This window comes from Dipodomys ordii, unplaced genomic scaffold (genome assembly GCF_000151885.1).
Source record: "Dipodomys ordii isolate 6190 unplaced genomic scaffold, Dord_2.0 Scaffold124, whole genome shotgun sequence".
Taxonomy (NCBI): domain Eukaryota; kingdom Metazoa; phylum Chordata; class Mammalia; order Rodentia; family Heteromyidae; genus Dipodomys; species Dipodomys ordii.
This window is the reverse complement of record NW_012267340.1, coordinates 3,434,837-3,462,618: the sequence shown is the minus strand read 5'-3', so window position 1 is coordinate 3,462,618 and position 27,782 is coordinate 3,434,837. Positions and strand designations below refer to the sequence as shown.

Here is a 27,782-nt window from a genome sequence, read left to right as displayed (position 1 = left end):
GGACCACAGGCGGGAATCCATCTCCCCACATCCCTTGAAATGCCACCGAGGCCTGCACCCTGCAGCGAAGAAAGCAGATGATAGGAGAGGAAGTGAGAGGTCCCCCCGAGGAACCCCTCTTCTCCCTGCTCCTGTCTTCTAGAGGGCGGGCCTTCCTGTGGGCTGTGTCCCTGGGGAGGCCTCGGTGAAGCTGCCTGGGACTGTTCCGGAAGTGGGGCAGGCGGCCGGGGAGGGGAGGCGGCAGGAATGTTCTCCTGGCCGGCCGGCCGCTGGGTGCTGCGAGCAGGCCTAGGGAGAGGAGGGCCTCCGGACATCAAAGGTTCCTTTTGTCCCTTGCGAGTGGCAGGGCAGCCCTGCGCTGGCAGTGACTCAGGCCTGGCCCTGACGTCACCCAGCGCCCAGCCACTGGTCTCCCTCTGCAGCCAGGAAACCGGCCGGGGAGTGGCCCTCACAGCTGCAGCTCATCTCAAAATAAGGAGACCGGCTCCCCATCTCCCCCACGGCACACCTTCCTTTGCTTTTCTTCTTCTCCTCCTCCTTTTTTAAGCCTGGAGGAAGGTTTGACGTGTGTATCAACTCTCCAAATGTAGGAAGCCAGAATGAGTGACGTCACTAGCAAACTATGTGGAACTGATCTTGACCCGAAGTGAAGGACCCAGAGCCAGAGGCAGCTGTGGCCCCCCGAGCCCAGGGAGTTGGCAGTGTCTGGGCTGCCCAGGACCCAGCATCTTCTCCGAGTAAGTGCAGGGCCACCCGTGGCCCCTCGCTCAGGCCCATACTGCGGTGCCATCTTGCTGCCTAACCCAAGGCCCACAGGCCCAGGCCAGAGGGGGGAGTGGGGCTACCTGGAAAGACCCTCTAGATTCTTCCCTAAAGGAACCTGAACTCCAAAGGACCAGAACCAATACACACACACACACACAAACACAAACACACATGGGTGCGCGCCCGCACACACACACAGGGACACTCAGGCTGCAGCCCCGGGGTGGGGTGGGGAGTGGCCCGCTGGTGCCTTTTCCTGTAAACCCTCCTGTTTGTCTGTCTTCGTCTTCCTGCGCTAGTATACTTTTGCCAGCTGCCAAAAGGTTTGCTCACAGTTCTGGATGTTTGCTTCCTGTAACTTCTACAGAGCAACCAGACATAAATATCAACCCTGCTCTAGACAGCGTCTCAAACAGTGTAACATAGCACCCTATGTCATCCAACGGTGGTAGCACCCTATACCATCCAATGGTGGTATTTTCACACTTAATTCTGGTAAGAGATGGCAGCCCTGATAGGCAACTTCCCCAAGGCCTGTCCTGGTCCTGTGGCCGGCAGCGGTAGCATGATCTCATCTTCCTCTCCAGAGGGCTGGCCCATGCCGCCCTGTCCGCCATGATGTTACGTACCACACATCAGGATGTCCCTCTCAGCTTCAGCTAAAAGCTCTGAAGGTTTTGACAAGCCCATCACATTCGGCTTGGGGACATGCCTCAAGAAATTTAAGTTCCCATAAAAACAGTATTTTTAACATGTACATAAGAACTGCAAGGCACAAAGATAAAGAATACCTCCCTTCTCCTGACTTCTGAAGGTATATGCTGAGTAAAAGTCTAGTTTTTGTATAGATTGCTGCATAGGGTGCATCTGTTCTTCACAAATTCTGAATCGAAATGATTGAGGGCATACTTTAAGAGGATTTTAAAAGTAATACTCAGGTTTGTCACTTACTGGAAGGTAGTGGCAAATTTGTGACCGAAAACTCTTTGAAATGAACTATACACTCTGATATATGCATTGTAGGTCTTAGGTTTTGTTGTTTTTGTTTTTAATAGGTTGGGGTATTTTGAAATGAGGCTTTGCTGTACTGACACTCTTCTTGCTGCAAGATCTGAGTGCCGTGACCACAAATGTGTGAGTGCTATTTTCCCTTTACATTTGATGTCTACTTCTACTTATTTGCTTTGTGGTAAGATTTTAAAGAAAAGGGAAAAGGGCACAGAGACTTCTACATACAACAGTAACAACTGCATGGAAGAGAATGAATGTGGCCAGGCATGGTGGCTCCCACGACAATCCCAGAGATCAGGAGGGTCTTGGTTCAAGGTCAACATTAGCAAAAAGTGACATGCCTATCCTAACTGACACGTGAGGTATGGTGGAACACACTTCTCATCTCAGAAGGGCAGAAGTAGGAGGATTGAAGTCTCGGGCTGCTCCCGGCGAAAATGTGAGACCCTACATGAAAAGCAACTAAAGCAAAAAAGCGGTGGGTGGACTGATATGTGTCTCAAAGCCCCTGCCTAGCAAGCTTAAGCTCTTGAGTTCCAACTCCAGTGCCACAGGGAAAAAAGAAGAAGAAGAAGAAAAAGAAGGTATAACAGACCAAAATGTACAATGGCTAAAACACAATAGAAGTTTATTTCTTGCGCATGTCACAGGGCAGGTCAGGGGGCAGCTATCTCAGATGCAGAGCTGGGGCTGTAGCTTTCCTGGTATTAAGGAAGCCAGGGTTCCAGCTGCAGTGCCACAAAAGAAAGCAGATAACAGTATCAACAAAAAATTCACACTCACAGGTTGAGCTATTTACTGAATAATGTGAGGTAAAGTTATAAGCCCTTCTAGTTCAGACAGTTCTCACAGTCACCCAGGAATATCTTGACTCCTCAGTGGAAAAAGGAAAGATACTGAAAAGGAGCACTTGGGAGGTTTTGGTTTTGGTTTTGGTTGGTCATGGGGCTTGAACTCTGGGCCTGAGCGCTGTCCCTCAGCTCTTCAGCTCAAGACAAAACGCTCTACCACTTGAGCTATAGCATCACTTCTGGTTTTCTGGTGGTTTATTAGAGATAAGAGTTTCATGGACTTTCCTGCCCGGGCTGGCTTTGAATCGCAATCCTCAGATCTCAGCCTCCTGAGTAGCTAGGATTACAGGTGTGAGCCACAGGTGCCCGACTTGGGAGGTATTTTATGACTGGAAAGTGTTACCATCTTCTACCTTTAGCCATTCTCATATTCTATTGGGTAAGCATCAGTCACATGCCCATGCTTAACCACAAAGCTGTCTGGGAACTGTAGTGCCTGAGGGGACAGCCACTATGGAGAGTTTGTGGAGAAGAGGTAGCTCTCTCTGGCTCAGATGTAAAGGAATTTGGACATGCTCAAAGGCAAGTGTGGAGTAGTAGAAGTATCGAGGAACCGGGTGCTGGTGGCTCACACCTGTAATCTTAACTATGAGTCTGAGGGCTGAGAATTGACGTTCAGAGCCAGCCTAGACAGGAAAGTGCATGAGACTATTATCTCCAATCAACCACCTAAAACACACACACACACATATCCAGGAGTTCCCTAAACTGATAATCTAGATATCCTCTGCGCGCGCGCGCGCACACACACACACACACACACACACACACACACACACATCCAGGGGTTCCCTAAACTGATAATCTAGATATCTGCTGCACACACACATACACACACGCACACATGCATGCACACGCACGCACACACACACATCCAGGGGTTCCCTAAACTGATAATCTAGATACCTGCTGCACACACACACGCACGCACACATGCACACACGCACACACATATATCCAGGGGTTCCCTAAACTGATAATCTAGATATCCTTTGGCCTTTCTCAGCATGCGGTTGTCCATTCTGACCCCACGACTTGAGGTAAGCAGCTGCACGCTGCCAGCGGCCAGTGGAACAGGAAGCATAACTGGCCCCTTACTTTCCTTCCAGGGTCCTCTTGCCCCAGGACTGTCCGGGCTTAGTCTGCTTCCTGTTCTACTTGCTCAGTGTACTTCTGTTCCACATCTGTGAGCGATGTGATTCCACGATCTGTCTGCAAGCTCGCCGTCTCCGTAGCTCACTCTCTGTTCCTGAGGGCTTTGGGAGACCTTTCTAACTGCTACCTTGGCTCTTGGGAGACTTAGAGGGGTAAATTCCTTAAAGAGAGACCTTAAAACCAAATATTAGTGAATTGTTTAAAAGTAGACTTAAAAAGGCCCACACCATTCCTGAAGAATTTGATGTATGATTTTAGTTTTTTTCTTTGTTTTTCTGGAAAAGTCTCAAATGCTTACCAAAACAATGAAAGGTAAAGGTATAAGCCCTATTTGAAGAACCTTGTTTTATATGTGTGTAGACCTTTTTTCTTCTTCTTCTTTTTACCAGTGTTGAGTTGTATATACTTGTCTCCTCACTGGTACACTTCAGAGACTATGTGGTGGGTGCCTTAGGATGACCCCGGTTTCAACACAGTTTTCAGTCGAAGTGGAATAGTCTTCACCTGAGCTGTTAGTACCTGGTTGCCTAGTTTTACGGTCGGTGGCTGGCGAAACACTGTGGTTTGGGATTAGTTGCCACTGGACTTGACACTTCTGGCACCCGCGCCCACACCGTGAAGGGCAGGCATTGTGTATTGTGAGGGAAGGCCAGTGCTGGCCAATCTCACTCAGCCTCTCAAATCCCTGGAGACAGAGCTTGATGCTGGCCTCCTCTCCTAGCACGGCTGCACAGTCTCTTCCTGGGCCCCTCACCTCAGGAGTGTGCTGAAAAGAGTACAAGAAACCACCGGTTGATTGGCTGCAAAAAAATCCTTCCAAGCCGGGCGCCGGTGGCTCATGCCTGTCATCCTAGCTACTCAGGAGGCTGAGATGATCACGGTTCAGAGCCAGCCCTGGCAGGAAAATCTGTGAGACTCTTATCTCCAGTGAACCACTCAGAAAACCAGAAGTGGTGCTGTGCTCAAGTGGTAGAGTGCTGGAAGTGGCGCTGTAGCTCAAGTGGTAGAGCACTTGCCTTGAGCTGAAGAGCTGAGGGACAGCGCCCAGGCCCAGAGTTCAAGCCCCATGACTGACAAAACAAAAAAAAATCCTTCCACCTCTACCAGCCCCTTTTCCTGTGTTTAGTCCTGGGAACTAAAGGTTTCTCCTGACCGGGGAGTGGTGGGGGGGAGAGGGGAGTGTCAACTGGACTAGTAGAGTTCCTCAAAGACAGATGGGGGGAATAAGTCCCAAGGGCTGAAGAAACAAGAGGAGTGCACATACCAGCTTTCAAAGGCTGGAGCCAGATGAGAACTGTCTGTTGCCGGAAGTCCTGCCCGGAAGGACAGAGCCAGGGGCTGTCGTCATGAGAGGAGGGTGTCTGGGAGTTTCCTTTGGAAGCCTGGATACTTGAAGATTGTTCACCTGTGTAGCCTGCCTCACAGTGATTTGACAAGCCCCCCACCCCCACCCCCTGTCCCACCCCTACCTGTCTCTGGTGGCTCCATGTCCCTCCATGTCCCCACTCCTCCTCATACTGTGCTCATAACTAACTCACCTTTGGAACATAGTGCTTCTACACAGCTCTGGCCAAAGCTGTAGGGGGTCCAGGCAAACCCCGCCCCTTCCCCATGATTTCACCCAATGGGAGCATGTGCTGCTGGCTCAAGACTGCCCACTGGACCAAGCACACTGCTTCACAGGGGCTTGGTGTCCTCTCATTGCAGTCAGGAGCAACTGGGAAAACCTGGGGGCAAACCTGTTTTCCCCCACCATCTAAATAATCCCTAGCAGCTAGCCATCAGGAAAGTTGGATTAACCAGGTATCTAAGACACCCTATCTCTGGCCTGGAGCCTGACATTTTGCTGCCACTTGACTTCAGACTTCCAATAGAGCCCTTATGATCCTATTAGCATGGCTAAAATGGAAAGGACTGATGTTACAAAATGCTGGCAGGACGTAGAAAGACCGAGTCTCTTACACTGCTGGTGAGAAGGTAAAATGGGGCAGCCATTCTTAGAAGTAGTTTGACAGTGTCATAAAATCAAACATACACTTACCCTGCTCTCCAGCAAGCTGCTCCTGGATATTTACCCGGGAGAAAGAAAAGCGTATGTTCACACAACAACTTGTGCATGAATGCTCATGGCGGCTTCGTTGGTAATAGCAAAACACGGGAAGCCAGCCAGGTGTCATTCACCAGATGAATAGATAAGGAGCTGCAGCCCATCTCCACCCCGGAATACTATTCAGCAAACAAGCCCCGGACTGCCACAACCTGAGTGAGTCACAGGGGCATGAGGCTGGGGGGAAGAACGCCACGCTTAAAGGCTCTGTTGCTGCCCAGTGTCTTCCGAGTCTCCAGATTGCAGGGATGGAGAGCGGCCTGACAGCTAGCCGCCAAGGGTCAGAATTAGGGGACTGCGTGATGGTGGTGATGCTTGCTGAGAACTGTATGTACATGGATAGACTTCATGAACATAGGCTCACAGGGCGCCTGCAAAACCACACGAAAATGCATGGGATCTGTGCCTGAGCTAGTAATTGTACCACGTCCATGGCTTGACTTAGACATTGTGCTATAGCTTGTAAGATATCCCTGGGAAGCTCATAGAACTCATAAATGTTATAGACCATGATAGACAATTTGCTCCATGAAAGTTAGAATGTGTTTGTGAGTTTAACTAAGCATCACTATCCCACAATACTGTGAAATTTGGGAAATTATGTAACCATTAATCGCAATAAAAAATTGGAAAAAGGCATCACTGAGGAAATACTACATTTGCTATTACACGTGCTAGACTTTGTGGGGCGGTCGTGGTGGTCCTGTGCCACTTGAGCCACACCTCCAGCTCGTTCTGCTTTAGTTACATTTCAAATAGGATCTCATGCTTCGTGCTTTAGGCTGGTCTCAGACCATGGTCCTCCCATCTCTGCCTCCTGTATATAGCTGGCATTACAGACATGAACCATTATACCTACTTTGTTCTTTGAGATAGAGTCTCACTAGCTGTTTCTCACAAACCAGCTTCAAACCACGGTCCTTCTCTCTACCTCTGAAGCATCTGTGATTATACGTATGCACCACCATGCCTGCCATCTCAGCTATGCCAGAAGCCTAACTAACAAGATGCACAGGCAAAAAAAGAAAAAAGCACAAAACAATAACACAAAAGAACCCACAAGGCTGTATTTGAAGAATCATGTAAAAAAAGGTTGAGGGTTTGAGTGATTAACTACCTTCCTAGCCAAGCACAAGGCCCTGAGTTCAAACTCCAGTACTGCGAAGCTATTAAAAACAGTTTTTTTTTTTTTAAGTTTTAAAAAAAGTAAGTTGAAAAAAAAAAATAATGAAGCAGGAGGGTGTTCCCTGCGCCCAGGGGAAGGAACTCCTATTGTTCACTTTCCTGCCTTCTAACTTTCAGCTAGGCCTGTACAGCAGCCTGTGGCTGGCTTTGGCCTCACCCCGAGCTTTGCAGACAGCCCACCTCTGATGGAATGCCAGCCTGGGTATGTGCACTGCCTTGAGCAAGCCCCGCTTCCCTTCAAAGCCATATAAAGACCCGAGATCTAAGGAGAGGTCTCAGGAAATCGAGGACAAATCCCCCTACTTGTCCCTGCACAGCCATTTGTCTCCAGAATGGCTCTTTGTCTGCTTGGCTCTTCATACCAATTATTCTCTTCACCTTCGCCAAACGGCCCCTCCTGTAATGGAGGGAGATTAACCCTGTTCCCTGCCTTGCCATCCATCCAGTCAGTGGAGGGTTTCTTGTAACAGCCGGGCTCTCTCTGGGCCTCACACTACAGCTGAACGCTGCCGGGAGGGAGCTGAGATGGCCGCCTTCCTTTGGAAGCATTTCCCTCCGGCAAACGCCTTGTTGCCAGACGCAGTTTTGAAATAAAATGTGTCACAGGCTGCCGGGATTTGCATGGAGTTCTGGCGTGTGAACCAGTGGCAAAGGGGACTGATGGTGCTCACGACCTCAGCCTCCGCCCTCGGGGGCCCCAGCACCAGAGGCAGCAAGAGGCCCACATGCCAAGGCCCGTGCACTGCTGCCCTCCACCCCGTCTGGGGATTTTTGTCCGGGAGGAGTGTGGTGGAAGATTGTGGGGGGGAGGGGGGTCTGTGCTGGCCACCAGGGCTGCGTGCTCCAAAGCTAGAAAGATGACAGCCTGCATTGTGGACTGTGCGTGTCGGTGTTAGTGAATCTTTCCTGGTTTTGCATCTCGGGTTTCAAAACCGCACTGGACAATGGGAAAAATGGAAACATGCAACTTAATTTAGGCTGTTCATGCGGACTCACGAGCTGTTTGTGACCCAAATAGAGTAAAGGTGACACTTGATTTGAATGATTTACCCTCGCAATCAAGCACTGTTCTCTGATATGTCTCAGACGACATGCGGTTGGTTCCAGGTGATTTTTTAGCCAATATTTATTATTTCGCTTGAACTTTTTTGGCTGAGCTGCTTTTTTCTCGCTTTTGACTAGCACACATATATTAATCGTGCAAAGAAGTTTCATTGTGATTTCCATGCATGCATGTAATGTACTTTGATCCCAGTACCCCCAGGGGCTACTTGGTTTCCATGGGCGCCCAAGGTCATTCTTAGTACCATGCTTCAAAAGGACTGAGAAGGGCGAGCAGAAACTATGTGGTTGCTAAGGTGGACGCTGTAGCGTTCAGAATGGCATGACATCTATTGGAAGATATTCCCACAATCCTTTAGGACATCCTGAGGGTAGTTGCGATCCTCTGGGCCAGGATGGGTTGAGATACAGTCCAGCACCCTGTTCTTTGTTGAAAACTATCTGGTTTGTGTCTGCTTCCTCCTTCCAGGTCCCTCCTGGAGGGTAGGCCTCCGCTTAGTCCCCAGGGCTTTCTGCCTGACTCTTGACACCAGGTGTGTCCTGTTTCCCAGATGTTAATGGGAGAAAGAGATGTCTGAGAGGTTCCTAGAGTTTCAACTCCTCAGGCATCCATTCTCCCACCTCCTCCTCCGGCTGCTGGGAGAGCACTGGGTGATATAATCCTCTCATATTCCAGGGCAGGGTGGAGCCCGTTGATTAGAAAGTCCCCTTGGAGAGCCATCTGGCCAGCATATAAAATTGTCAAGGAGGCACAAATGCCAGGAAGCAGGAGAGTGGGGTGCAGCATTTACTTGGTCTGCCTAACCCAGAAAGAAGCCTGGGCTGGATTTCTTTTCTTTTTAATTGTTATTATAAAGATGGTGTACAGAGGGGTTAGTTGCATAAGTCAGGTAGAATACATTTCTTTTTGGACAGCATCATCCCTTTCTTTGCTCAATCCAAGCTTGGGCTGGATTTCTTAAGAGTCAGCAAACTTCCAGAGCTGCAAGGGACCCTAGATAGGAGCAAAATGAACACATTAAAAATTATTTAAACACTAAACTTGGTTGAGGGAACTCTTCTTACTCAAAAGCTGTTTGTTTTTTTTAAGTTCGTTTAAAAACGATGTTGGATGGGGTTGGAGGTGTGGTTCATGTCACAGAGTGCTAGCCAATGAACGAAAGCAAACCTCAGACACCAGATTCCAGTCTTGGTCTCGGAGAGAGAAAAAAAAAAAGCATGTTGGTATTCTTTTTTTTTTTGTCGGTCGTGGGGCCTGAACTCTGGGCCTGGGCGCTGTCCCTCAGCTCTTCAGCTCAAGGCGAGCGCTCTACCACTTGAGCCACACGGCTTTTTTTCTTTTTGTTTATGTGGTGCTGAGGAATCGAACCCTGGGCCACAGGCATGCAAGGCAAGCGCTCTACCACTGAGCCACCTTTCAGCCCCAAGAAGCATGTTGGGGATAGGAACTCTTAATATCCACTTGGGTAATATGTTCAGGAGAAAACAGAGTTGAAACAGGTCAGTCTTTCCAGCTACCCTGATTCTTTATTGATAATTTAGATTAAATAGTCAGGTGAGCTGTAGCATATTTGTTCATAAATGCTTTGGATATATTGGATATAAAGGAAAACCTACTACTGTCTTTTTTCCCCCCAGGCCTGTCCTGGGGCTTAAACTCAGAGTCTGGATGCTGTCCCTTAACTTTTCAGCTCAAAGCTAGTGCTCTGCCATTTGAACCACAGCTCCCCTTCTGGCTTTTTGGTGATTAATTGGAGATAAGAGTCTCATGAGGGGCTGGGATGTAGCTCAGTGGCAAAGCGCTTGCCTAGCAAGCGCAACGTCCTGGGTTCGATCCCCAGTACCAAAAAAGAAATGACAAAAAAAATACAGTTAAAAAAAAAAAGAGTCTCATGAGCTCTTCTGCCCAAACTGGGCTTTGAACCAAGATCCTCAGACGTCATCCTCCTGAATAGCTAGGATTAAAGGCATGAGCCACCAACACCCAACTTTGTTCATGGATTTTGTAAATTTTAATGTATTGAGTAATAGAATTGCTTTCTAAGGGTATAATGTTGGGCAAATGGCCACATCTGTAATATGATTCTGCCTCCTTTGCTTATTCAACTCAGAGCCTTGTGTAGGTAGGTAAGTAGCCTGCTGCCGAGCCTCCTGAATGATACAGGAACACTGGAGTTAGCTAGGTGAAAGCTAGCTGGTATGGAAGTGTCAGCTTTTCCACTTACAGCCAAGGCTCCAAGGAACTTGTGTCCTCTTCAGATTGGTAGAAGACACAACTTCGCAATGAGTCAGGCTTGAATCTGCCAGTCATTGTGTGCATCAGTTCCTCACCTGGAACAGTTGAATAGCTTGTAGACTGCTGTGTTCAAACGGAAGAATACAGTATAGCGCAAGGATTGAGTGTGTACTAGGTTCTCCATAAACGACAACCCTTACACTGTCAGCAATACAAAAGACGGAAGACCTCTCCTAGATCTCTAAACAAGCTCAATCAACATACTGTTACATGATCATGTAATAAACAATTCTAAGTTTTCAAATCTTTAAGAATTTTAGCAAGGGCTGACACCAGTGGCTCACAGCTGTCATCCTAGCCACTCAGTAGGCTGTGATCTGAGGATCGCGGTTCAAAGCCAGCCCAGGCAGGAAAGTCCATGGCACTCTTATCTTGAAGTCACCCAGAAAACGCGAAGTGGAGCACTAGCCTTGAGCAAAAAGCCTCAGGGATAGCACCCAGGCCCTGAGTTCAAGACTCATGACCAAAACAATAGCAAAGAGAATTTATTTTTATTTTTTATTTTTTTATTTTTATTTTTTTGCAAAGAGAATTTAAACGAGGGCTGGGACCGCAGTGTTAGTGTGCCTGCCTAGCAAACACAAAAGTGATATACTTGAACACCAGCCTGATGATAAGTTCACCTATGAATGTTGACTATACTAGGTATAAAAAGAAGCCAGCTGGAATTTCTATTACAGTGAATGGCATAAAAAAAGGTGAAAGGTGAGAAGGGATCCAAATGTGTCCACACCTAGGATTCCTCTGGGATTTGGTGCTCTGGCTGGGTGTTTTGTTTTGTTTTGCTTTTTTAAACGTCGAGAGTCAAGCTTTGTTCATACTTGAATACTTTTGCATAAGTCATGCAATTTAACCCTAACCCACAGGACTGGAAATAAAATTAGCTCAGCCTGCAAAACAGAGACCACAAGCAAGTAAGAACGTGACTCAAGGTGCAAACTCGCCCCTTTTCTAGCCAGCTCTGTCTCCCAGCTGGCTTTTGCCAGTTTCTTTTTTTTCTTTTTCTTTTTTTTTTTTTTTTGAGGACCTCATGCTTGATTGTCAGAGTGTCAGAAATGAGCTACGCTTCGCATTATGGGAAGAGCTTTGTCTTTTAAATCACTGTCTATGTATTATAAGATGAAGGAGGGGTCTGCAATTTTTTAATGCACTTATTAAATGTGTATCTTTGCCACTTGTAATCAGGACATAGCTAAGAAATTCAGGCATGAACATGGGGTTTTGTTTTGTTTTTGTGTGGTACAGAACAGGATTTACTAGTCGAAAATATCTGTCTAAACAAGCTCACCTCTCAGAACACTTACAGCGAGAGTTCACAGTTGTTCAATCCAAGCAGGTTTGGTGAATGTGCGTGGTGCATCTACTCATTACACAATGAGCAAATTTTTTATTTTATTTATTTGTTTGTTTATTTGCCAGTCCTGGGGCTTGAACTCAGGGCCTGGACATTGTCTCTGAGCCACAGAACCACTGGCAGCTTTTTCTGCATATGTTTCATGAGTGCTAGGCGAGCACTGTACCACTGAGCCACATTCCCAGCCCAAACGGTATATTTTGGAACACCACCGAAGATACCAATCTGTGGCTTTTTGGTTCATTTTGATGAAGAGTGGACAGCAAACTCCACAGGATAGGAGGTTTCAGCCCATCTGTCCTGACCATCTGGTTTACAAGGACCAGGCCACATCTACCGCCTTTGGCTGAGGCGGGGCCTGATGCTGCTCCTTACCTCTACTATGTGGTCACAGTTGATTCCATATTGTGTATTTTTAGGCTCAGTAATAATAATCTGCAAACGTTTAGCATAAACATTTAGCCTTCCCATGTCATTCACGGGAGTATCTTGACATACACCGAGGGTCACATGGCTGGGCGTTTGCTTCCCCCTCCCCCACTGGAAGGGCCCTGAGCCACGTATTAAATTGGTGCCCTGTCACTCAACGAGGAAGTCAGTCGTCTCTCTAACTCTCCTGTCTTGTGCTGAAGGAAGAACAGGCCTAAGGACTCGCTCTTTTAACTCCCTGTCGCTGTCAACGATAAGCCAGAGCTTACAGAGAAAAGACTTGGGGGTGGGGAAGATGGCTCCACTGGTGGGGTTGGAACAGGAACCACTGTTTGTATCAGAGCCATGGAGCAGAGCCACCGTTATTTCACGAGTACTTAGAAGCGTCTCCGAAGAGGAGAGGGCTTGCTGAGGGTGAGGTGGGACGCACACACAGGCAGCCCAGCTCAGAGGGTCACGCATGTGGACGCCAGCCTACACGGCCGGGTACTTTCCACACATCAGCTAAACACTGCTTCTGTTCTAGGAAAAGAGAGAGATTTTAGACTAGAAGAGGATTCAATTGTGAAACCCAGTAACTAAGTTAAGATATTCAAATGTAGTTTTTGTTATTTCCAAAAATATTTCTGCGGGGGGCGGGGGGGAGAGCATTAAAATGCTTTTCTAACTGGCTTTTAGCCAGTTCTTACAGAATATAGAGGTACTGGAAAACTAGCAACCCTAGAAAATAGTAGTTTATTTTTACATGTGTTAAAATGAATTAATATTAGCATATTTGTTGATGTAATAGGCAATTAAAGACTTTAGGAGAGAGAAGAAGGAAAAAAAATAAGTCAGATATAAAACCAGTCTCTCAGCATTTTATAAAAATGTTGGCTTATATCCAGCACTGGAAGGCGGTAGTAGGTATGGTTTCTTTGTAGCTAAAGAAATAAACAGAAAAAGAAAAAGGAAAACCTGCCCTATTTTCATCAAATGAAATATTTCTCACGTTATACATTAGATTCTAGAAAAAGCTTTTTTGTTGTTGTTTGTTTTTTGTAACCTGCCGGCAGGATCTAAAAAACTGTTTCTAGCAAGCCACACTGTTTTTCTCTTTGGGGACATGATGACACTGGTTTTGTAGCAAAACATTATCTGCTTATTAAGCATTTCTTTAAAATCCTGAATAAGCGGCTCTTTCAACAGTTTTTGTTCTACATGTTAAACATTTCATTGCAATTTGAGCGTCAATTGTGTGTGCATTTGTGTGTGCGTGCCTGTGTGTGTGTATGCGCGTGCGTACGCATGCGTGCATGTGCATTTTGATAGGAAGGAATGAAAGAGGATATGTGTAAGAATTCTGGGTTTCTTTAAAAAAAAATGAATTCCTCACAATTATGGATGGGGGTCTCCACGCAAGTGATTCCAATTTATTGCGTACAGCAAACCAGAAGCCGTCAGTCTTGAGCAGCAGGGGTAGGGAGGTGGTGTCGAAGAAGACAGGGAATTTGGTGTTTGAGTAGATGAGATTTAATTTTCAGGAAACATTTCACTCCTAAGATGGATAGCAATGCAGTGTCGGCCCTGACCTCCTCATGTCAATGTCATCGTGCAAGCGTGGCTAAAATAAGCCTCAAAGTAAAACAAAGAAACCTCGCCTCTCAGCCTAACGCGACATCTTCGCCTACAGTAGGTACCATCCAGAGCCTTTAAGAAATGGTTTGCGCCTTTAAATTTTAGCTTTCAGGAGGGGAGGAGGGGGTGAAGAAAAAAAAACCATTCTGCATTTTTCTATGTTCTGAACACGTACGGCATGCTGCTGTAAGTCTTCCTGTTATCTAGGTCAGGAGGGATACTAAAGATAGCAGTGCATCATTCTCCGTGGTCACAAAACATCCAGAGAAACTCACTATCCATTTATTTTCCTGTACTGATTTTATTCTGCTTCTAATTCTAAGAAGACTCATTCACATCTTAGTACGGTTCTGTCTGAGACGGTATCTGCTGTTCTGAAGTGCAGATACATTTAGCAGGATACATTTACGCTGCTTGTGGGTAAAGGTTATAGAACGGGTACAGATGGCTGATCATTGTTCTGCAAGTCTGCCGGCACCATTTAGGATTTAGAAAAATCATGTGCAAATGCCATAGCCAACACCAGAATCATTCTTTACTTTGCAATAACCTCAGAATTATTATTTTTTGCTTGTTTTGTTGTTGTTTTTACTAGCAATTCTATGACATGAACAGTCTATAAAATGCACCAGGAACAGATACGTACTGTATTGAAAGCTTTCTTCCTGGAGAAGACAGGACAGTATTTACCCGCAGCTCATTTTCTTCTTCCTTAGCAAAAGGATGGCTTGAATCTCAGAGGCAGATGCGCACGCTCACTGTTCAGCAGCTCTACTAAAGTGTCTGCAATGCCTTCTACTGCCTGGTTGCAGAATTTGGAGTTGGCTAACCAGGGTTTAGTGCTTGAGCTCATCTTGCATCACCAATTGATGACAGTTTTCTTTGTTCCCTCCTACCCGGTAGAACCAAGACTCTGAGGCGGCTATGCAATGTCACTTACAACATTAATCAGATACCGCATTTAAGGTGAGCTGTCCCCTGCCTCCTCCTCCTCCCCGGTGCCCGGGGCTGCATGCAGCTCGGGTCTCACTCCTGCGAGCTGAAGATGGCAGGCAGGATTAGCGGTGCTTGCGCTGTGTGCATGCTGTGTGTAGAATTCATTACACGTTGCCTAGTATTTCACATGTGAGTATGTAAATGCTCTGGGTTCCATATCATCTGTTAGCGAGGACTCGCTCTCGCCTCATTACAGCCCTCAATATTTCGACATCACCTTTCATTTGCGATTCATTTGCTTCTGCCTGGTAGCTTTTCATCACATGCAGAAATACAGTTTTACCTTTATGTGTGTGTGTCTGTGTGTTTGTGTGTGTCTGGGTGTGTGTCTGTGTCTGGGTGTCTGTTAACAAAGCCAAATCAACCCCATAAAACCCTAAAGCCAGCACCACCACCAAAACTATGCTACCAGATGGTGTCTCCTCTTTCTTCTTGCAATTGCTGTCTTTTTAATAATGTATGTTGTATTGTTAATTAATGTGAATATCAAATTAAACACTTGAAACTTACATGTTTATTATGCAGGTAGGAGGCAAGGTGGAGTCTATTTTTAACTCCGTCGTTGTCGTGGTGGTGGTGGTGTGCACACAACTTGAGTTCTCCTCCGATTTGTATTTTCAGTGCTGGTGCCGGTGGTTTGATTTTCAGCAAGTGTGCCGGTGGCCTCCGGAGCGGTCAGCTCTGGGCTCTGAGGAGGAGCCAGAGGGAGACCAGCACATCATCCCTGCACGCAGCCTCGGAGACACGGTGGAGGAGAAACTTCCCTCTCCAATCCTGTTTTCCTGTTGATAAATTCACTTCTCATGACCCCAGTACATTCCAGCTGTTCTGCGTCTGATTTTTGGTGCGTGTGACAGTTGCATGTGAAACTTGTGAGCAGGAAGACGGAAAAGGCTGTTGGTCTCCATCACCTTACATAAAAATGGCCGAGGGTCTTGTCTTGCTAGCTGTGCATTGAGTGATACGAACAGGTAGGTTGAAATTTGCATGTTTTATAGATTTTTTTTTAATGAGCCCTGCGGTCAAAGCATTACATGTATGAAAATATGACTTTCAAAATAAAAACTAAGATAGTTGTAATCTTTGGGGGAGGGGGAAGGTATTACACACGATAGGTTTCCTGTTCAGATACTATATAAACATAGGGCTTTTATAAACTTAAAAAAATATATGCTATGAAGGTGAGACGATTCCTTTTTTAAGTTACGTGATAGGTTATGTGATAGGTGTGGCGCCACCAGACAAAAGAGTATTTTTTGAAAAGTCCAGTGATTCAGCTCCATTCTAGCTTGAAACTAAAAACAAATGGGTTTTCTGGAGATAATTTCTGAAAGTGCAAATAAGCTTCGTAAAAAAACATAAAAAATATTTAAAATTTAAACAGCGGTTTTTAAGCGGGTTAGGTGGAAGGATGAAAATAAAAATTTATATTCTTCCAAAATCAATTTCTTCTGACAGTAGATAGGAAAAATACACTATTTGTATAGTTGTCATTGAGGGTGGGGTGAGGACTTAGAAGTTTGAAAGGGGGCAAATATTAAATTTGAATGACCCTCAGAAGAAATAAGAGTTTCACCAAATGAAATCCCAGACCATTCTATTGTGCTTCTGTAAGTGCTAAATTCTGTCATTTTTTTCCAAAACAATTTCATAAGCTCTTTGAGCTGAACTTCCATATATATATATATATATATATATATATATATATATATACACACACACACACACATATATGTATATATATGTTTTCATTTCAAATTAACATTGGGCCAGGACTTGTTTCCTTGGTAACCATACTGTACTTAAAAATGCAACAAGAGATATGCAAAAAGAATTTTTTTCTTAAAACAAGGAAACGAATATTTAATGAAAATTTTACAGTTCTCTTTCTGTCATATAGAACCTGCAGTGGTAGTAAACGTTTTAAAAAGGCCGTTTGTAACCTTCCAGATCAAGTCATGTTTCTCAATACATAGAGGAAGTTTAACCAGTCACAGCTTTCTGTACCTCACCTCCTTGGTACTCAGTGCTTTCAGAATTAAGGTTTTCTTTGTAGTATGCTCCAGAACGCAGGTCAAGGTTTGTGCTCAGGAGTGTCATTCCATTATCATGAGTTCACCGGCGCCTCTAAAACAAAAGGCATTTCAGAAATCCCGAGAATCAGAAAGTGCTGATGTTTCTAATTTCCTTCCATTGGTAACCTCCATGCTCCCGGTAGAGAAGGGCCCAGGCCCAAGTCTTCCATCCCAATGACAAGAACACATTGAGCTTTTATGGGAGCATCTTTGTCGGTGTGTTAGGGAGAAGCTTTTCTGTCAAACCTAAGGCCTCCCCAAGGTTTGCTGCCACACGAAGAATGTTGAGTCTCCCGACCTCTGGGCCAGTAGTTGCTTTATTCCAGCAGTCTGTCAAGATTCTGCAGTCCTTTCTGTACAACCAGACCTCTGATGGGTTTAAAGAGTGAGTTTTGTTGTTATTGTGGTGTTGTTGTTTTGAGACCAACCAAAGTATGTTGCTTGAAATCCCGTCTGTGGCTTAATTTGTCTCAGAGTGGTTTTGTGCTCTCGGCTAGCTATCAAATGTTCTTTCTGCAACACTTTTTTTTTTTTTTTAAGCTGCTTGGAAGCCATTTTCCTTCCTGCCTTTGATTTAAAATGCCTAAGTACATTCTGAATACGGTATCTACCAGACCTGGATAAACTGAAGGGAAATGTCAGAAGGCTGATTCAGTGTTGCCTTTTATTTTAGGACCAGTAGTGTTAGCAGTTCCAGTAAGGTCGGGCTAATGGCCACTTGCTTTTGAGCCACTCAAACCTGGGCATTTGTGATTAAAACACTATTGCTTTTCAGAAAGATTGTAACTACAATGTTTTCTACTTTGATAGGCCAGTACAATTGAGTTGTTTGAACCCATTTTGAATCTTAATGACAAGATCAGATGATACTGTACAGTTGTTGTTTTTTTAACCATAAAACTAGTGCCTTGTAGACTCAACATTTAGAGACTGCCCATCCTTTTGTTTATAACCCAAGCATGGTTACGTCATCTTGCAGATTTTCATACCCAGTGATTTTTTTTTTTAAATGGCAGCCTCCATTTCTGTTGCTCTTGGTTGTACCGGAAAGAAATTTTAAATAACAATTTTCAGGAGCCAGAAAGACCACTGGGGATGTCTATTGTACCACTGTCGCTTTAATATCTAGACCAGTGAATGGAAGAATAATTCGTTATTTATTACTTGGTCGTGTTTCGCCTAATCCTTTGCCTCCTTATGCCACAGTACGAGGCACAAAGCTTTTCCAAACTCACCCATTTATGATTATTATTGGATTTCCTAGATTAGCTGAAAATGTCTCCTGCTGATTTGAAGATGGTACTTAGCCTCTCTCCACGGTTAAAAGACTGCTTGGTCCATTTACACTTTTGGCTAAGGTGTTTGCCCAGGGCAGGCCAGAGCAGGTGTGACAGGAAGAGTGTGCAAACTGCTTTGTTCTCACTAAAACGAAAGGGGAAAATGTGTGGCTTTCTGCTTGAATGATTTATAGTATAAAATTCTCAGCTCACCTACCTCCACCCGTTGGAGAATAGAAAATGTTTCTCCAGGCTTTAATTCAATGGGAATACAAGATTTCATGCCTCACCCTTTACCGTGGATCTGTCTCTCCTTAGATAGGCCTGTAGCCCGAGCACAACTTGGGACTTCTGCTTGACATGTGAGAAAACTCTAGAACCTTTTTGCTTTATGACTAAGTCATTCAAAGCCCTTAAGTTCTTGGAGTCACGTGGCTTATGTTTAATAGCACCCTTTCCACAGAACATGCTGTCCTTAATAGTTTGCCTTTCTTTCTGTTGGTGATGTTAGGATTTGAACTCAGGGCCTCAACTCTCGCTAGGCACACATACTACCACTTGAGCTACTCTGCCAGCCCTTCTTTACATTTTTGAGATAGGTCTTAAATTTTTGCCTAGCTTCTGCCTGGACTGTGATTCTCTTATTTTACTCTTCCTAACGTAGCTGGGATGATGGGCTTGAACCATATACCCAGCTATTGGTTCAGAAAGAGGGTCCCATGAACTTTTTATCCAGATTTGCCTCTCAGCTTCTGCACCCCAAGTAGCTAGAATTTCAGGTATGAGCCACCACACCTGGCTATAGATTTCTTGATAATGAAACACCCCACGTATTTAATGTGTATCTGCTATGTACCAGAAGTAGGAAAATACAGGAATGAACAAGACCAGAATCTGCTTCTTACAGGTGGGGGACCAGGCAAAAATAAACACGCAAGCAAATAAAAAGACAAAGGCAAAGGCAGAAACTAACGTAAAAATATGTCCTGTGAGAGCAGTGCATTGTGGGAGGACAGCCATGGAGGATGGCGGGTTAGAAGGCCTCCCGTGCTTCCAGAGTGGGGATCACGTGTAGCGGGGAGGCCCACCAGCCGAGGCGTGCTCAGCCCAGCCTGGCTTGCTGGTGGCGTGTAGCCAGAGACGTCTGAGATTCATGGCTGAGCCTTCCGAAGGCGGCTCCTAGGGTGACCCCAGCCCCCGAGGTAGCACCTGTGGGGACCCAGCCTCCCCCCCCCAAAACCACCTCAGGAAATGAGGGCCATTCAGTTCCCCAAGGTGACGAAATCCTGGCCCAGACTTAGCGCCAACCCATACCCTGAGGATTCCAGGGTATGGCAGAACACCGAGGCATCCCCTGATATTTTGTTTCCACAGGTGAGGGCAGAAGGTGGCTTTGTCCCGACCCCTCCCCCCACTGCGGCTTACACAGCTTTGGCCAGAAGGTTTTTGGCTCTGCAGAGATCTACCCGTTGATGTTTTGTTTTTGTGTTTTGCCGGCATGGGTTCGAATTCAGGACCTCTTTTCAAGAGAGGCTTTGATTTATGTCCAGGATGGCCTTGACTGGGATTCTCCCTCTCCAGCTTCCTTTTGTCACCGGACGGTGGGCACGGCTGACACAGCCCTGGGTCAAGGGGAGTCTCACGGCTTTTTTAAAATTTTTATTTAGATGACAGCCTCCGCCCCAGCCTTGAATAGTGATCCTCAGCCTCCATCTCTCAGCTAGCTAGGTTTACAGCTGTGAACCACTAGATTCCTAGCCTGTGGGTGGCCTCTGAAAGACCCCATGGCTTATAGGGTGTTTTTTCTCCATTACAGGAAATGGTGCTTAAAAGATTCTTAAGGGCCAGTAGGACCCTTTATACCATTCAGGGGAGGCTGCAGATGAAGGCCAGGAAGAGGCCAGAGACTTGCCACACGAGTTAGGCCATAAGGTTCACCAGAGCCTCTGACCATTCCAGGAGCACTTAGTTAAACGGATCTGTATTTTCGCAGAGTTTGCTTTGCTACATCGAGGTGTCTTGGCTGGCTCATCTGTTTTAGGGAAACATTCCAGTCTTTTCTAGACTATGGCCCAAGCATTAGGAAGCAGTGGTGAGCCACAGAAATGCAGGAGAGCTTTTGCTACACGCCTAGCCACACACTGATGCCGAGGGCTGAAACAATCCGTATGAGAACGCAACATAGAGCGTCTGGTCTAATTCTAACGGAGAATGGGAAGGTTGCAGAAGTATGCTTCCAGGCTCCGCTCAGACCAGTTGGAGTGACCCAGGGCGACCTGTGGGTTGTCAAGTGTCATTTAAATCCTGTACTCGCAGATGATAACACCCCACCCCATTGGGAGCTTTTCTTAGGTGGCAATGGGTAGTATGGCATGGGCAGAAGGAGTTGTGTTGTATAATAAAGGAGACATCATCACAAGAAAGGAGGGATTCGAACAAAGTTCTCCCTTAGTACAGGGTTGGTGAGTTCAGGAGACTGGGATTTCTCTAAGCCTGCCCTCTCTCTCTCTGTCTCTCTGTCTCTGTCTGTCTGTCTCTCTCCCTCCCTCCCTCTCTCTCTCCCCCCTCCCCCTCCCAGGCTGTATTCCCACTTCTCATTGCTATCACTTTCAATACATTCAGCATCTCATGCTTTGACTCTTTTCTTGCGTAAGTGCAAGACTTAAGGACTCCCAAAAGGAAAAAGGGAAAAGAAAGGCCTAACTGGGGGCAGAGACTTAAGCAATCCAACCCACTTCCTGGAGCCTTTGCTGAGCAACTACTATGTGACAGACACCTCCATCAGCCTGGCAGAACCGAGCCTAACAGGGTTGCTGTGGGACACAGGCTAGAGCACAAGATGGACAGGCACAATTGTGTGTGGTCCCTGGTGCAGAAAGAAATGCATGGTATGTGTTCTCTTAGTGGCCTTTGTTCACTTAGTTGGCTTGTCTGGGGGCAGCTGAGCTGATGGCAAAGCCGGTTCTCCACTTGGACTTTTTGTCTTGTTCTCCCACCTTCCCAGGATGCCTTGGCACCTAATAAGCAGCCGTATGTCTGACCACCCTTCTCCAAGCTGGTCCTCCGCCACTGCCAGGTGACCTCAGTAACGGCTGTCACTTCCACATGCATGAGCAGATGCTAAGTTGAGGAGCTTTTGAATGCAAAATTGTGCATTTGTGCTTCTGCCCTTTCACCTTTCCAGGGCAGCAGGACCATGGGGGGTGGGGTGGGGGCAAGGGCGTCTCCTGGCTGGCTGGGCAGCAGGTGAATCAGAGACCAGTTGGCAAATCACTTGTCTGTGTGAGGGAGTCCCAGGCCATGCCACCAAGCCTCTCATTGACCAGGAAATTGCTCTTTTGATCTCACAATGGGTTTTGCACCTTTTCCTTGAATGGCTTCTGCAACTGTGACTGCCTGTGTGTTCGAGACCAGCCCTTAGATCTCTGAGATCCACACTCGCTACATTCGGCTTCCGACGACCATGACCGTTTGTCTTCTGGTGCTGTTCTGTTTTCAGAAATGCCAGTGTCCATATTCTCTCTGTGTTCATGAAAGGCAGTGGTGGTTCTCATTATGTGCTTTCCATAATACAGTAACTCTCTTCCTCACCCGTGGATCACTGCAGCCAAAGGGCTATTTTGAAATTTCCTTTCCTTTTGCATGCTAAAATCTCCCACTCCATCTGAAGCCTTGCTCTAATTAAGGCCTCACAGTCCGGTCCCCAGGGGTGAGTGTGACGCAGAGCACCTGCCCCGGGGGCCTGACAAGCCGGTGCCATTGGAAAACAAAAGCCACCAGCTGAGAACGTGGTTCAGTCCCAGAAGGGCAGTGCCCCCCCCCCTTCCACCCCGTCCCCGCCTTGAAAAAGCTTGCTTCTCCAACTGGGGAAAGGAAAAGAAAGGAACTGCGCCATGGAAAGTCTCTATAAAGGGTGCAGGCTACTGGGGAGACCACGTGGAGGAGTGGGGCCACTGTCTGGGAAGCAGACTGGGGAGTCCCGGCAAGGCCAAGCGGGAGGGAAGATGGGGGGGGGGGCGGAAGATAAGGGAAGACAGAACAAAAGGAGGCAGCCAGGGCCAAGGAAGGGAGTGGCTACCGTGTTGCACTCTTGAGGTATGGGGTGCCAGGGGGAGAGTGGATAGAGGTTGCCACCAGAAGAAAAAAGGCTTCAGGGAGTTTCTCAGCGCAGGAACTGGTGGCGGTGGTGTCTGAGGCCTTCACAAACGGCTTCACTGCTTTCTTGTCACACATCGGCTTCTGTGCAGAGATCATCGCCGGCCTTTACAGCCCAGAGCCACGGCAGCTTGGCTACCTCCCGGTGGGGCCCAGGATGAAGCCAGCAGCCCTTCCACCTGTACCGTGGCCCAGGGCTTCTGTCCTCGGCAAAGCCCGGGTCTACCCACACAAGCTGCTCAAGCTGCAGATGACCGAAATACTTCTGCCCGTGGCAGCCATACTGCTCTGGCTTTTGGAGGCACCAAAGCCTCCTTTCCTCCGTTTTTCGGACCTTCCTTCCTCCTTCCCTCTCTCCCGCCCTCCCCAGTGAGCACCCTCTGCCATCTGAGCTCTCTGAGCATCCCCAGAGGCTCTTCCGGTGGTCCCTATTTCTTGGTCCGCAGGAGGCCAGCTCCTGCCGCCGCCTGGCGCCTGGCGCCCTGCTTCTCGCCCCTTGTCCTTCATGAGAATCCCAACCACATCTGTTGCCCTTCCTCTCCCACTGGGGGGACTGTGACCAGAGCGCTAAGAGCACTCAGTTCAGTGGTTTCTTCTGCTACACCAGGGGACGGGAGACCTTTCTCCCTAAAAGGTTTTGTGGTGGGAAAAGACAGTTTTCCCACAACTTGAGCTTAACAAACGAATTGGCTTTTGTTAGGTCCGCCTGGGAAAAATGGCTCCTTCCCTTTGTTTTCTCACCAGGCGAAACCTCAGTAGCTCGCAGCTCCCGGCTTTGTTCTCTCTGGGAACACTCCTGGTGGCCCTCCCTAGAAGAAGCTGCCCAGCACCTGTCACTACCAGGTGACTGCTGTCTGACTGCACCTGGAGCACGGGCAGGTCCCCAGGCTCGGAGGTCACTTCCTCATCCGCTGAGGTCGTCCCCCTTTCTCCCTCTTCCCTATGTTAGTTCAAACTGCTACCCCCTGCGCTAGAATGTGGCCTGGCAGTTTGGTTCTCCCAATAAACTTGGCAACACTTCCAGCTTTCACTTGAGATTTTTTTCATGATTCAGGCAGTACCCGTCTGTAAAAGACAAAATAGGTGCTCTGTTACGTGGAGCCGAATAGCAGCTGTTTTGGACTTTCGTTATTTTGAAGGTGATATGCAGAGGGGTGACAGTTACGTAAGTCAGGTAATGAATACATTTGTGTTTGAACAGTGTCACCCCTTCCCTCTCTGTCTCCCCGTTTTTCCTTCCCAACCCTACCCACAAGTTGTATAGTTCATTTTCAACATGGTGTCTAGTGCATATGTTTGTGGGGTTTTTTTAAGTGAATTTCTTAGTTAATTCATTTGTTTGTACTGAGATTGGGGCTTGATCTCAAGGCCTGAGCGCTCCAGGCTGGCACTCTGCCACTTGCATCACAGCTCCATTTTCAGCCTTTTCTTGGTTCATTAGAGATAAGTCTCAGTCTGCCCAGGCCGGCTTGGAACTGCGATCCTCAGATCTCAACCTCCTGAGTAGCTAGGATTGCAGATGTGAGCTGCTGGCAGCTGGCAACGGCTGGGTTTTGTAAGGCAGCTTGGGAGGATTCGTGGAGAAGGACTGGCATAAGCCAGGGTACTTTTCTTACAAAGCTCAGCTCAGGGACTTCCTTATGCCACAAAAACTGGCCACTATGGGGCCTGTTTATCTTCTGATTCCTCAGAAGCTCACATAAACTGCTTGATTGCAGTTTAGCTCTCTGGACCTTTTGGCTTGGTCTGTTAAGGTCCAGTATAGGAGCCTCCCATACATTTTATTTGACAGTGAGTGGAAGCAAATCTGAGAATATGTGTAGGGATTTACATAGAAAGAAAGCTAATGTACACATATGTATTGATGAAATTAAAAAAAATACTAGATAGGACTATGGCTGTGTCTCTATAATCTCATGTATGGATACAAATGTGAATTTCATATAATTTTTATAGCTTGACATCTTCATTTTCCCCCCAATTCATTTAAAAATGTAAAAACAATCCTTATTTGTGAACCATATCAAGACAGATCAAGGACTGGATATGAAGTTGAAGACTCATTTTCTTTCTTCCTTTTACTATTTTTGGAGGTACCAGGGTTTGAACTCAAGAACCCTGTGCTTACTGAGCTTGCATGTTTAACAGTTGAGATGATAGTTTGTAAGCATATTGTGTATCTTCCTATCAAGAGCATAAACATTTTATATCAAAAGGAAACAAAACCTAGAAGTATAGCTCAAGTGGTAGAGCACCCAACCTAGCAAACATGAAGCCCTAAGTTCAAATTCGGTACTGAAAAAAAAAAGTCTTGAAGAAACATTGCTTATAAATTGGTCCTGGCTAGAGGCTTCCTCAGACTCCCCGCCCCCTCCGCTTTCCTTCACATTTCATAGATCTCATAAAAGTCCTGACTTGAGGCCTCATTGGAATATTCTTCAGGCCCAGCAGGCAGCATTCAGCATGGAGCTGGGTAGAGCCCGGTCCTCCCCCTTCCCCCTCACCCCACCTTGGGCTCTCTTCTATTGTGGGGCAGCACTTATCCTGGGGCCCTAGTTCACACCCCTTGGGAGGAACAAGTTCTAGACAAAGCCTCTTCAGAAGCTGTGATCCCCCCCAAACAGAGCACCCCACACAGAGCCCCCCCAAGAATATGTGGTGCAAAATGAGAGAAAAAGATGGAGAATGGCTGCCTAAAACACTTGGAGGTGAAAGAGATAAGTAGCCAGAGGAGGGGCTGCTGAGAGAGAGAATTTGGTGTGAGTAAGTGGTAAAGCAGCAGAGCCTGCAAGCATAGGCATCAGAATGAACTAGATTTCAAACAGGTGGCCAGGAAATATAGAAAGCAAATGGGTCTAAAAGAGATGTACCACGTCGTCTTTTTATATGATGCTCTGATGACCTTAAAGCCCCATAGAGAGAGAAAAGGGCCAGTCAGTGTGAAACTGGCCAACAGACTGAACCAGAAATTCCGAGCTGACCATAGCAGCACAGCAGAAATCATGTGAGAATTAACTAGAATGAGGTGGAAAACAAGAGCAGCTTGCTAGACCAGGCCCCTGGCAGAGGTCAGGAGTTGTACTGAGAAGATGAACCGGTAGTAATTTCAGAGAGTAGAAACTTAAAAAGCTTTGCAATCGTTGTTTCATTTTTTTCTTTGCAAATATATTAAAATGAAAATTATTATAGAAAAAAATGTGGTTATTTTTTAAAAAGAATCCGTTACAACAAGGTGAATACTTCTGGAAATTTCCAGTGAGTTCCTCATACTCAGAAGCATGATTAAGAGAGAGAATCTGTGACTAGTTATAAGGAAGAATGGAAAATTTTGAAGCACCGTCTGATTATGTAAGTTTTAGGCAATGATGTGTGGAAGTATTGCTGTGATATTTTAGTTATTAATAACAATTTGGGGAAATGTACTCCATTCTGGAGAAACAGTTGGCTCTGGTGGGAGAGAAATACCAGTGTCTGTGGTACATGTAAGGGTTGCGGAAAGACCACCATGCTGTCCAGGTGCCTGGCGGCGCTAGATGTAGGTGTGCAGAGTGCAGCACATAGCGTGTCGTGGCTCGACTAATGGTGGAGAGAGATTATATAGGGAAGGGGGAGAAGGAGGCGGGACCCAGAGGATCAGGAAGTGACCTCAGAGGATGAGGTTCCCCTTGCCGACTCACAGGTGATTGACAGGTGATTATCAGTTACAGGTGCTTAGGGGTTTGGGGGCAGGATGCTTTCTGGTAAGGCTGCATGCTGGCCTTCAGGAAGAAGAGGGAGGGAGGGCTGTTCTCCTCCGCAGACCTAACACACTAACACACGGATGGCAGGAGCCATTCACTTGCTAAGCCTCTTAGGAAAACCAGAGCGGATTTCACCAGCAACAAGCTGTTGACCCTGGCCCTGCCGATCAAGGTACCACAGGAACAGGTTAGGCAGGCACGGAAGTCACCTTGGAGTCAGACCTGGACTGAAATCTCCATATGGCACTCACAAGATGACTCTAGAAGGTTACCCATGGAAATTTTCTGGAGTATAAATCTCGTTGCACAGAGAGAGAGGTGGGGGGGTGGGGTGGGGAGTTGTGATGTGATCCCCTTTGCTTGAATGGTAGGAAGTTGAATTCTGAATGCAAGGGTTGGGGTTGGTAGCTCAATAGTGGAGTTGTGCACATCACCTAAAAATTTACAGTAAGAAGAAGGACTGGGGAATGTAGCTCAGTGGTAGAGCACTTGGCTACCATGAGCGTGGCTCTGGGTTTAATCTGCAGTACCACACACGCACGTGTGCACACACACACACACACAAGCTAACTCTGAATATTTTCAGCACTAGCAACACCCACAACAGCTTGCAGGGAAAGAACACTCAGTATGTGCTAGGTACCATGGTAAATCTTGCCTCTTGCCACATGTCTTTATCTCATGGAATTCTCAAAAAGCTCTAGGAAGCTAATATTTAAAGGCGCCCCATTCTGTGAACAGGAAAGCTGAGGTGGGGGAGGTGAAATGGGGCCGTGTAAACCAGGAAGCTGGTCTTTGGACACAGACAGGCTGGATCCCAGGGTGGACTCTATATGCCTACCCCCACCATCCTGCCCACAGAGCCAAGAGACAACCTAGCATGAGTCTTTGTCAGTTGTGGGGCTTGAACTCTGGGCCTGGGTGCTGTCCCTCAGCTCTTCAGCTCAAGGCGAGCGCTCTACCACTTGAGTCACAGTGTCATTTCCGGCCTTTTCTGCTTATGTGGCGTTGAGGAATCGAACCCAGGGCCTCGTGCATGTGAGACAAGCGCTCTACCACTGAGCCACCTTCCCAGCCCCCAGCCTGAGTCCTGATTCCTGTACCCGTTTTCCTGGAGGCGCTTGGCTGCTTTTCAGCCTTTCCCAAGCCCTCAGCGGACGGCCGTAGAAGCAGAGCACAGACCAGGTTGGCAGCATCTCTGACTGGCAGTTGTTTTCTAAGCGGGAAGGTGAGTCCCTCCCTAACGAATGCGATTTTGGGAGTAGGTCTCTGAACACGGAGAGAATGAAGGGTGCACAGCGCCAGAAGGCAGAAAACAGTGTCTTCGTGTTCCTTCCCGCCCCTCTGGATCCTGTGTCTTCGTGGTGGTGGTGGTGGTGTTTCTGTATGGTTTGAAGTCCCCGCCCTGGCTTGGCTACTCCAAGTCACCAAGCAGTCACCTTCTTAAACCTGGCCCCGCTGGGCGCAGAAATGGGTTCTGAAGACAAGTGTAGAACGAGGTCCGTGTTATCAGGACGAAAAGGAAAGCATGCAGACCGACGCCAGCAGCCCTGGCCCAGACGAGCTGCTTAGCAGTCGGTCAGCAGCCGGTCCCACGGTCAGGACAGACTGACCGATCTACCGCCGACAGACCCACCTGCCGCTGCGTAAACACGTGGCTGTGCGGCCCTGGGCAGACAGGCCCGGGCGGGCGGACAGGGGGCCCCG

At 47.1% G+C, this 27,782-nt stretch overlaps 1 protein-coding gene across 1 annotated transcript in view; it reads left to right on the top strand.

Moving 5' to 3' along the window:
* The first annotated feature begins 398 nt into the window (after positions 1 to 398).
* Zbtb38 (zinc finger and BTB domain containing 38) overlaps positions 399 to 27,782 on the top strand; it is a 50,515-nt gene continuing 23,131 nt past the window's right edge. The window contains exons 1-4 of the mRNA XM_013029891.1: positions 399 to 737; positions 1,821 to 1,899; positions 14,736 to 14,798; positions 15,450 to 15,799. The gene's annotated coding sequence lies outside the window, so the exon portion shown is untranslated. The remainder of the gene's footprint in view (positions 738 to 1,820; positions 1,900 to 14,735; positions 14,799 to 15,449; positions 15,800 to 27,782) is intronic.